General features: G+C 40.9%; 1 protein-coding gene across 1 annotated transcript in view; it reads right to left on the bottom strand.

Moving 5' to 3' along the window:
- Large1 (LARGE xylosyl- and glucuronyltransferase 1) overlaps positions 1 to 12,438 on the bottom strand; it is a 449,296-nt gene that overhangs the window by 346,929 nt on the left and 89,929 nt on the right. The window lies entirely within an intron of this gene.

Consider the following 12,438-nt stretch of genomic DNA (forward strand, 5'->3'; position numbering starts at 1 on the left):
GTTTATCATTTCCCCAACCTTTGGCATTCTACTTCAGACACAGAAAACATCATGGCAACACATCTCATTTCCTAGAGATCAGGTTTTGACCCAGTATAAAGAATGTCACATATTACAAAATAACAACAAAGTGAGTGCAGAGGTAGCTCATGCCTGTAATCCTAGCTCCACAGAAAGCTGAAATTGGAGGACTGAGGTTTGAAGCCAGCCCATAAGACTCTCATCTCCAATTAAACACCAAAAACCAGAAAGTAGAGCTGTGGCTCCAGTGGTAGCCCTGAGGAAAAAAACTCAGTCACAATACCCAGAGTTTAAGTCCCAGGACCAGCACAAACCACAATAACAACATCAAAGCACACATACCATCCCAACTATTTCTAAACCTTTTTTTTTCCATTTGAAATGCAAAAGGTGCCATGTCCTCTGCCACCTTCGCTCATACCATCATCTTTCTCCTCCTTCTCTATCCAACATTGTCCATCTTCCAAGAGTAAGGACAAGAAAGAAGCTAGAGAAGAGCTTGGAGGAGATCCTGACACCTCCTTTAATGACCTGGTCAGATTTTTGCAAGCATGCGCATGCACATGCATACACATACACATACACACACACACACACACACACACACACAGACATTCAGGATGACACATAAGCACAGAGACTGGGGCAGGAAATTCTGGGATGGGCCTTGCTATCACTCTCAGTGCCAGGAAGATTTATGAGCTGTTTACCCAGACATCTTGGAGATAAGTGTTCAATATGGCATTATTATTCCCAGTAGTAACCCAAGGCTTGGAAAATATGCTCTGAAACTTTGAAATGTCTCTCAATGTGCCTCTCTCTCTCCCCCCCCCCCCGCTTCCCTTCTCTCTCCCTCCCTATCCCCTCCCCCATCACCCTGGACCACTACAGGGTTTTCAATTCTCAAAAATATCATGGCTGAAGGGAAAGAGGAAATAGCAAAACTACCTTCTACCTGAAAAAGAAAATCAGCCCTTTTCAGGCTTCAATGAAGGATAGATACTGTCTTAGTTCCTCCTACCAGGACTAGGAGGACAAAAACCCTCATTAGAAACAGGGAGCAATGGTTTCTCAAAGTTCCCCCATATTTACCTACATTAGGACTTCACACTGGTCTTATTATAATACTCAAAGCATATATATGAAAATGGAACAAGGAAAAATGAAGCAATGGGTAGGGTTGGAAGAAATGAGGGAGAATGAGGAAAGGAGTGACATTGACCAAGATGCACAGTACTCAGAAATTGATACATTGAATTAGAACTCTTCTGGACAACTACTGGAAGATAATAATAATAATAACAACAACAACAACAACAACAACAACAGGAGTACCAAAAAATAAAAAGCAAAGCTGCTTGATTTCTATTCTCAAACCCGAAGCCAGCATGGGCTATGACAACTGAACACCACAACTTCTTACCTCGGGGAGAATACAAATGGCCACTGTCATTTTCAGTGTCCTTTTTACCCCTCCACCAAGAACACAGGAAGAAATTCTTATCCCTAAATAGAACTTTTTCCAGAGCATTTCTTAGCCTAATGGTATGTTAACAGGGCCCCTCATCATTGCAGAGCCTCGCCTTCCTAAGTAAGGCAGGCCCTCCCCCATTGTTGTGAGATTCATTCCCTCTCTTTCATGCTCATAAAGAGAGAGGGTAGCATGAGAGTCACTTGCTCTCATGCAAATGGGTCCAAAAATAAAGACTAATAAAGAAGGAATTGACAGTGATAGCTTTCTTCTTTTTTTTTTTCTTTTTTTCCACAGTAATATATTTAGGTTTCCAAGTTTTCCATAGTGTGGGCCTCCCCTCTCCCCCCCTCCTTCCACTTTAGGGAAATCAAGTTTATTAATGCTGAGAAAGACAACACGGCTTGTATACTATAAGGCTGGAAGCCTCTATGCTAGATGAGATGCCCGCCAGAAGCATCCTGGCATCCACATTGAGGCCCAATGGTGGGATCCAAATACATGCATAAAATTCACAAATAATTTGCCAATGTTGGTGAAAACTGTATAGCTTTCTTCTTCTAGAGATACTTAACCACCAAATGAAATGGGTAGTTCAATTTGGTTCTTCTCTGGTATAAGGGAAGAAGTGGTGGGAAGTAGGAAGAGAGAGCAAGAAAAAGGAGAAAAGAAGGAACAGAGAGATGGAGAGAGGGAAAGAAGAAGAAAAAGAAAGAAGCCAATATGCCCCTGACACAGCCCAGTCACTGCTATCCCAGTGGGTCCCAGTGCTCAGTCTGTGTCATGGAACATTTCTGCACACAGAAGTTGGTATCTGGGGCTAGAACTGCTCTCAGTAGAAGAGTATAGTCAAGGACATGCTGAGTGGCCAGTGGCTGAGGCAGTAAAGGGAATGGCCTTTTCTAGTAGGTACATCAGAGTTCAAACCCCAGTACACTCACATGTGCCATATGGCCTTAAGCAAGCCACATAAATTCTCTAAATTCCAATTCTTCAACTGCTTATTAACCGCAGACTCAATTGCCTAACCTGGGGAAACCAGCAAGTGAATAGAGGCACAGAATATAGGAATGAAGCCAAAATACATAAGAGGATAGCTGCAACGAGATAGTAAGTCATGCTTTTCTTTATCTTCAGGGTATCATATCACAAATGCTAACAGTTCTTTCTAGTCCTATGATATTTGGTCTAAAAGAATTGAATTCAGGTTTCATCTTTGTAAATGATATAAACTAGTAAAAACCATTGAATCTTAAACTTCCATTTCTTCACCTAAAAATTATGATGACTGTTGCAGGATAATGAAAGCCCATCGTGGAGAGGGAGGAGACAGACAGACAGACCACACACACAGACACACACAGACACACACACACACACTAAAAAGAAAGCAGAGAAGACATAGTGCTAAAAACATTTCAAGAAGTCTAGTGAATGAATTATCCCTGAAGTATTGAGTAATATCTTAATTCTATGACAAACTATCCTCAGAGTTTTGGCTATGGTAAGTCTATGATAAGGTCATGAGACTGAAGACTTAAAGCAAACAGGCCGGGAGTGGTAGAGTACTTGCCCAGCATGCATGAAGCCCTGGGTTCGATTCTTTTGTACCATATACACAGAAAAGGCCAGAAGTGGTGCTGTGGTTCAAGTAGCAGAGTGCTAGCCTTGAGCAAAAAGTGTCCAAGGACAGTGAGTAGGCCCTGAGTTCGAGCCTCACAACTGACAAGAAAAAAAAAGCAAATAGTCAAAGAAGAGGGATGAAAGTCCTCAAGACCAGACCCACATCTGATAAGTCATCACAAGAACTGAGACATATTGAACTGACATATAGACACAGTTGTGACATAAAACAAAGTCAGCAAAGAGAAAAAAATGCGTGGGGAAACTAGGTCTTAAATTTATCCACAGGATAGACCTAAGTCCTCCAGCAATTACCTGTGCCAACCTGTGTGAAGTATCCAGGAGTCTCATGGGAAACTGACATTCTTTACCTGACATGTACCCAAAAAGTAGATTCCCAGAAGAAAATAGCTGTTCAGCAAAATTTCAGTTATCTGCCTGAACAACTTATATATACTGACATAGTCTTTCTAGCTGTAGGAATGAAAGGAACCTTCCTAAAGTCCAAATTCATAAATGCCAGTTGAGGCAAGCCCCTACATGTTAGTTTTCTTGTTATATGTCATTATGGAACTCTCTTCTTCACTGAAAGACACAACCCACTGGAATTGGGCAGTGTAGTCTGGTTTGGGAACCTACTGGTTCTAACAATGCAGCCTTTACTCAGAGCAGTTGTAGATTTCTCTCCAGGAATTCACATAGGAGCCCCTCATCTACAGTGGACTTCCCTAAACAAGGTATATGTAAGCCTCAACAAAAAAATAATGAACTCCATTTTCTACAATAAAATAATGAACTCAGTCTTCCCACTTTGGTCTTCGGAGAGTGGCAAGCATTTGTTTGGCATTTTCTGAATCTCTGATAATCTGTAGGTCATTTGGTTATGTGTTAGCATCTGTCATTATACAGGAACACCTAAGATAATCAACTTGAAAACAGGAAAGGCTTCTTTGGGATTAGAGCTGTTGAAGTTTCAGGCCCGTGGCCAATTGGCCATAGCTTTGGGTCTAAGGCAAGGCAAAAGCACATCCAATGGGAAGAACATGATAGGATAAGGTGCTTGCTTCAGAGAGGCCAAGAAATGAGAAGAGAAAGAAGTAGCCAGAGTCCAACAATGACCTAACTTCTTTCCAAGAGACTAGACCGTGGCTAGTATCAAAATGTTTACCACGCAGCCTCCTGAGAGACACTATCTAAATAGTAGTACTTGAGATTCAGGTATGAAAAAGACCTCAAAAGTTCCCCACCTGCCCCTACACACACACACACACACACACACACACACACACACACACACACACACACACGGCTCCATTTCTCACCAAGCACTTTGCCTATCTGTGTTTTTGAGCAACCTACTCTTACTTTCTCCTGGGGTTAAGACAACACCTCACTGCTTCAAAGTCTCAAGACACTGCTTTTCAGAGCTAGACACGGAGCCCCCAGCACTGCTAGCGATACCCAGGCTTTCTCTCTCCAGACATGTAGGATGGAGAGGACTCAAGTTCATTCGCTCTCTTCTACCTGCAAACATTTTTGAGCTGATCCCATCAGGTTTGTGAGTTTAAGTACCATTTAAATGCTGGCAACTCCCCAGTCTGTACCTCCCATCTTTGTTTTGCTCCAGAGGTCTTGGTTCATATCCAACTACCTGCCCCAAGATATTTGCTTAGATCCATCTACAAAGCACCACTGATTTAGTAAGATGAAAACCAAATGCATAATATCCTCTCTCAGTTACTCAGTTACACTTGCAGTCTTTCTTAGAGTAAATGGAAACCAGACCACACAAACACATGTACACACACACACAAATACAACCTTGCAGAAGTGCAAATGAGAAATGAAGTTTCCCCTAGACTCTCCTTTTTTTTTTTTTTTTCGTGATCCTCAATGTCAACAAATCCTGTTGAATTTACTTGAAAACCACCAGGATCTGATGACTTCCCATCATTTTTGCAACTGTACTTCTAAGTCCAAGACAGCAACTTCTCCTACTTGAGTTACTCAATCCTTTCTCAAATCAATAACCAAAGAGATCTTTTTGAAAAGAGAACCAGATATCTCTCTGCTCTGCTTGGATCACTTTCTCCTGCATCATCAGTCACTAAGAGTAAGGACTTCCCCCATCATATTCCCTCCCCTAAGCTCTCAGCATGAGAAATGCTAACTGAACTCTGTACCAGGGGCCTGGTGCACAGCTGCCCCTCCCCTGTTCTCAGAGGCTGTGCCTCTCCGGGGCAGGGAAAGGATTTTTCTCTATTTTGTACAAAGATATCTCTGGGTTGGAGCAACACATCTCCTCTGATACTCACTCAGAAGATAAAATGGACTCCTCTCATCCAGTCATACACCTTGCTCTATAACCTCTGCCTGGGGCACCATCACTCCAACCTCTGGGTTCAGGCCTCTCTCAAACGTCAGTTACAGGTTTAAATGACAATCCATCATTATTAAAACTTTAACTACTGCTATAAAATTTGGAACATGTGTATCTACTCTCATTGGAATGTATTTTACAATTTTAATAAAAGGTATGAAGATGAAATAAAATAAACTCCTCAGTGCCATTTTGAACACTCAAAATGTTAATGTTGCACAACCACTTCTATTTTCTTTCAAAGTATTTCCATCACTCCAAAATAAGACCATTGGGTAGGTTCTGCCCATGTTCACACCTGCCCAACCCCAACCCAACAGTGACAAATCTAAGTTCTATCTCTGTAGATTCACCAATCCCAGATATACCTCACTGGAGAATCAAATAATATGTGGCTTTCTTGTGTGTGAATTTTTACTTCCCTTTGCTAAATCTAAGGATGTGAAATAGTCTTTGTTTTATTCACTGCCACAGTTCAAAAGGATGGATAGATGGACGGATGGATGAATGGATGGATGGATGGATGGATGGATGGATGGACGGACGGACGGACGGATGGATGGATGTGTGCATGAGAAAATTAAATAGACAGTTGACTCAATAACTAAATGGCTGTTTACTCTCCAGAAGAGAGGGAGAGAGGGAGGGAGGGAGAGGGAGGGAGGGAGAGGGAGGGAGGGAGAAAAAGGGAGGGAAGGAGGGAGAGAGAGAGGGAGGGGAAGAAAGGAAAACTCAGCTAAGTTTATTTGAGATGTTAGGAGGACTAGATGCTGAAACTACAAGGAGCAATGACTGCAGCTAACTGAACTGCAGATATGATCAGCTAAGCTTTACAAGTGAATCTGGCACACTGTCCAGCTACATCCCTCACAGGCCAGCAACTGAAAAACCCTTCACATAATCACCTGCAGAAGAGGACAAACAGCTCCTTGAACACTTTCCAGGAACATGACTATCATTATATTGAAATTACTTGTAATGTAACACCTCCCCAACTATAAGTTCCTAGAACATGGGATAAGAGCTTATGTACCTTTAAACCCAGCATACAGAGGAATATCCAATAACACACATATATATATATACATATATAAGTATGTATATGTACATATACACATACATACACATTTTAGAAGCAATTGTAGCTGCATGTTATAACGAGGAAGGCACACAAATTTCCCATATGCTCCTCTCTTGCTCATGTATATACATGACCCACCATTTATCTATATCCACTACCAGAACAATACACTTGTTACAAATGGCATGTCATTGCACTCACCCCCGCAAAACAGATCCACCATCTACATTAGGTCTCACTTTTGATGTGCATTCTGTTGGTTTCAATAACTGTATAACATGTGTCCACCATGCTGACCTCAAACTGTAGGTTTATTGCCTTAAGAATCCTTAGTGCTTTGCTTACTGGCTCCTCCCTCCACTTTATCCAGAGTCCTGCCTTTTCCACAATATCAGACTTAGTTACACTTCGTACCTTTCTTTTTTCCAATTAGCTTCTTTTACTTGGTAATATGCATCTATATTCCTTTCCTGTGAATTAGTTTTCTGGTAGCCAACTTAAGGAATGAATATAAACAGAAACAGAGTGAGACTTAGGAGGTGTAGCTTAGTGGTAGACACATGGAAATGAGGTACAAGGCCTTGGGATCAATCTCCAGCACCAAGAGGAAAAAAGAGATCAAACAAAATAAGAAAAAAAAAAAACTAACACTAACCGCATTAAATTATATCTCATGTTACCCAATACATTATTCCATCATGTTATCGATATAAAAGCAATCAATTAGGTATTTTACATTTTGTTTTTGACACTAAATATTCAAAGTCAAGATGCACTTAGAATATATCTCCATTTAGACTGTGGATATTCAATAGTTGTAGTGAAAAGGAATCCTCCCTAATCAATAAACATGTGTCTAATGGGAAAATGATATGCTGCTTCATTTTTTAATTAAATAATGGCACTAGTGGGTATCTATATGCAGGAATAAGATCAGTATGTTGAAGAGAAAGCTGCTTTCTTAGGTTTTTTTCAACACTATTAACAATAGCTGAGGAATAGAATCCATCTAAGTATCCATCCACAGACAAATGAACAAAGAGATGTAGTATAGAGTCACAATTACTATTCAACCATTAAGAAGAATGAAATCCTGCAAGGACATAATGAACTGGAAGATACTATGCTAAGTAAAACAAGCCAGACACCAGAAACCAGGTTGGTTCCATGTGATTCACTCACATATAGAAAAGTTCATCTCACAGAAGTAGAAATATGGTGGTTACCAGAGCCAAGGAAGATTACATGGAAGAATGTAGAGATGTTGGTCAAAGGATACATAACTACATCTAAGCAGAAGTGATAGATTTTAAGAAATCTATATATTATACAAAGAAATGCAATAGTAATAGTACATGACACATTGTAGTCTTGACAAATATAAAGAGAGTAGATGTTATTTTTTTCTCCCCATGAAAATGCTATTTGAGCCACCAGGCGCAGTGGCTCACAACTGTAATCCTAATCTCTCAGGAAACTAAGATCTGAGGATCATGGTTCAAAGCCAACCCAAGTATTAAAGTCCATATGACTCTTATCTCCACTTAACCACCAGAAAATCATAAGTGGCACTGTGGCTCAAGGGTTAGGACAGTCACCTTGAGCTTTTTGAAAAGCTCAGGGACAGCATCCAGGCCCAGAGCTGAAGTCCCATGATAGACAATAAACAAACAAATAAAATAAAAAGAAAGAAAATGGAGGTTGATGCATTTATTGATTTGTCATATTTTTACCTTTTTTTTTGGTTAGTCATGGGGCTTAAACTCTGGCCTGGGGTATTTTTACCATTTTATAACTTCTATACTCTAAAACATGTTGCGGATGACAAAAACATATAAAGCATGTCAATAAAAAGAAATCTTCCTAAAATATTTTTAGTCATAAAGATTGAAGAAAACCTGAAGGCCAGTTTCTCTGCTGCACAAGCCATGTTATAAACATTCAACAGTCACATGAAGGTATTGCTGACAATCGGGAAGGCTCAGACAGAAAATTACCATATGCACATATGGTAGAGACAAGATCACTGCCTCTAAGTCAGACTCAGCATACAGGAAAAATGGAAAGAGAGCCAATGCTTGTTATGACAAAACTTTTAACATCTTCCAATCTGTCATCTTCATTGAATCCACCACAGTCCTATGGAATAGGGTGTGGTTCCATAAGAGATTAGACCTGAGAATTTAATAATTTCATTGTAATCACAGAGACACTACATGGTGGTCAGGATTTGAACCAAGGACTGGCTAGACCCAAGGCCACATTGTGATACTTGTTGAGCCTCAGCTAAGGGCAGTAAGAATTTCTTTATTGAGTTCCCCATTGCCAAATTTTACAGGGTACCACGCTACACTATGATGGTTCTCAGTTGTTCACAAATAGGAGCTCTCCACTTCTCTGTGTCAAGATAACTGTCTCTACACAGGCTTAGACATGTGACTTAAGAGTCCAGGTGACCAAGACAGAACTTAGAGAACCAAGTCATCTCTCTGAAACAATGACGGGCAATTGTCCTGAAAAAAGAAAGGTGCCTCCAATACTCTGGACCCAAATTCAGTATGGTAAGGAGCATAAGGATAGGTGACCTGCAGTGACCTGGAAGAATGGATTGCCTTAGAGGGCTGTTTGTGACACATGCTATTGAGGCATAAATGAGGTTTCCAACTGACCCACACATGCTTTTCATGGAGGATGGATGAATTTGGTGTTTAAGGCAACACGAATAGCTGAGCTCTTCCTTATGCTGACTGCAAGAATCCTGCAGCCTGCTCCCCTGAAGTCAGTCAAAGGGCTATTATACCACCAGCTGTGGTGGGGTCTGGTTTCATTCCAACTGGTATTACTGTATTTCTTACAAATAGCTCATTAAGGCAATTATCAGTCATTAGCACAGTAGCCTGAGCATCAGTACAATCACACACATTAATAAAACACAATTTAACAAACCGAGTAAAGACATGAACAAACTCGGCTCCCCTGTGGGATGCTCGTGGATATGGCTGAAGAGAACTTCCATTAAATGAAAACCACATGCTCCTACACCATCATCCCATCTCAGCAGCTCTGCAGTAATTCTTTCCACAAGCTACAAATCCAACTACAGTACCTAAGTCCTAAAGGATAAGTAGGAACCTGACAGGGAAAAATTCATAGGATATCCGAGGGACAAAAAAAAATTCCCACATCTCTATAGCATAAAAGAACATGCTGGTTTCCTGGCTACACAGCAGCAGGACCCAGGTCTAAAAAGGAAGGCTGGAACCTGACAAAAGAACAACTCTGTCATATTATGCTAAGTTCTTGGGATTTTTGTAGAGGCACCAAGAAATTATCAAAAAGGCTTATGAAGGGATGCCAGTTGCTGTTCTGAACTTTAGACAAATCACTTTAGTAGTGGAAGATGATGACTGAGGAGACACAAAGAGGAGGGAACAGGCCAGCAGCCAGTGGAATTCTCCAGGCCACAGATGATGGAAACCCAGTTCACAACAGTGACAGGCAGAGAAGGAAAAGCTGGCAGGAAACATCACAAAGAAATGGATCTACCAGAACTTAAAGAGATCTATGAATGAATGACTTGAATCGAGAGGAATGAGGAGATGGTAAATTAGATAGAGAGCAAGTTTTCAAGTATGACTGCTAAGATTCTGACCTTGGTTACATAGGGATGTCATCAAAAGAAATGTTGGGAAAATATTCTGATAGAATTGGTATGGGTGGGCAAATATAGCAAAGCATTTATATCACATAGCTACAGATACTTGAAACTTAGCACATTGCCTCACTGAAGGATACGTAATGCCTCAGAAGCATATGCCCCAGAGGGCTTGACCATAGGTCAGGCTATGCTGAGTTCCAACATGCTCATACTAAGAAGGTCACCTGAGCTCCTCTGCCTTCTTGTGTTCAAATACCCAAAATCTATGACAATCTTTTGGTTTCCTCTTAGACAATGCTCCTAGCATTTTATATCCTTTGCTCATTTCTTCTCTCAGATATACCCAAATAGAGCTGCAAGTGTTCAGCCTCACACATCTAAAGACCAGGACATTTTGCTGCATGGCAAAACCCTCTGGGAGAGATGCTTTGGAAGCAATCTCTCTCTCTCTCTCTCCTCTCTCTCTCTCTCTCTCTCTCTCTCTCTCTCTCTCTCTCTCTCTCTCCCTCCCTCCCTCCCTCCCTCCCTCCCTCCCTCCCTCCCACGTCATGTTGCTTGTTTCCAAGGAAAACCTGAATCTGGGGGATACACCTTCTAGCAAGAGTCCACTGTCACTGGTGAGACTTCAATCAATCACACATTCACCTTTGATCTACTGGATTGGAGGCACAGATGGCATCAAGCTTGCCAGGCAACCTCATCCATCTATCAGATTCTCTGAGATGGTCCCCAGGCAGCATGGCCCATTATGGCCATTCCCCTTGTGTGGAGTACCTCATTCCGTAAGTGTCAACAGCTGCCCAGGCCACAGCACAACACAAATCAGGACATTTCTTCACAGTTTCTTCACTCATTCAATAAACATACACTACCTTCCTGGCAATATACCAAGCACTGTGCTGGACAATGAAGCATAGAGCTGAAAAGAAAACCATCTGTCCATGAAGGAGTTCACAGCTTCCTCATCAAGACAAACAAAGAAAAAAACACAAATAAAATAGAGACCTGTTTAATGTTTCTGGTTCCACTTTCTTTCTGGTTTTCTCCCATTTTGGAGAACCAAATAGGAGGGAACAAATTGATATGCAACCACAGACTATTCATGTAATGCCATTTTATGATGTATTATTACATATTGCTACTGGAATAAGATGCAGCAAGGCTGCCCTCATAAAGCTGTGAAATCTCAGTCTTCAGTGGTTTGTGGAACTATTCCAGAATTAGTAGATCTCTATTTGTTAAATTCACCAGGATCAAGGACAAAACTGAGGTGTTATCAATGTCCCACATAAACCTACTGGTAAAAACAAGTGAGCCAAGCATGTGGAATTTCTTCTACCAAATAGAACATAGCATGGATGGATGGATGCAGACAGACAATCAGACAGGCAGGCAGAGACAGACAGACAGACAGGCAGGCAGGCAGACAGACAGACAGACAGACAGGAAAGAACTGATAATAGTGACTGCACTTCTTAAACACTGGTGAAATGTTAACACTCTCACTTGGACACAATCATTGGGGAATAAAACAACGCTGTCACTGTCTTATTAGGACAGTAAAGAGCATTACTTCAGGAGGCTCCCTCTTTCTCATTAAAGATCTCAGGGTGAAATGCATGCTCACTGCGAACACAAGATGTCCAGGCCATTCTACTCATTTTTCCATCTTGACTAAGAGTTTCAGCTTTTTTAAACTCTTGCACTCTGCAAAACTCCCAATATCTACCATAAACTCTTTATGGGGAAATGTTTACATTAAAAGAAAAAAATACAACATTACAAAAACTCAATGAATACTCAATAAATAAAGAAAAAGGGAACCATTGAGGGAAACAAGGTTTAAACCATTCTACTCTTGAAACAAAGCTAAAAGATCAACATTAGTTTCCACAATTTAAAGGAGAAAAAAATAATACATGCATTGTGGAGATTAAATTAGTCATCTCAATGGTAAATAAGGAATAAGCTGATTTCAATATTTTAAGTCAAGTCTGCTTGGCTTCCAAAAGTAACATACTGTGCATGATGCTCACTTGATGATTTTAAACTCCAGTCCCTGTCTGACAAAGGCTAGTCTGATGGACTTACAATGCATTCTGAGAGCATCCATCATTCAAGTCATTCTCAACCTGACCTTCCTCACTCAACAGAATCAGTCCTTAGAGTAAAGATATTAGGTGCATATCAGGCCCAGCAGTGCC

Source organism: Megascapheus bottae, chromosome 2 (assembly GCF_031878675.1).
Source record: "Megascapheus bottae isolate mThoBot1 chromosome 2, mThoBot2.hap1, whole genome shotgun sequence".
Classification (NCBI taxonomy): domain Eukaryota; kingdom Metazoa; phylum Chordata; class Mammalia; order Rodentia; family Geomyidae; genus Megascapheus; species Megascapheus bottae.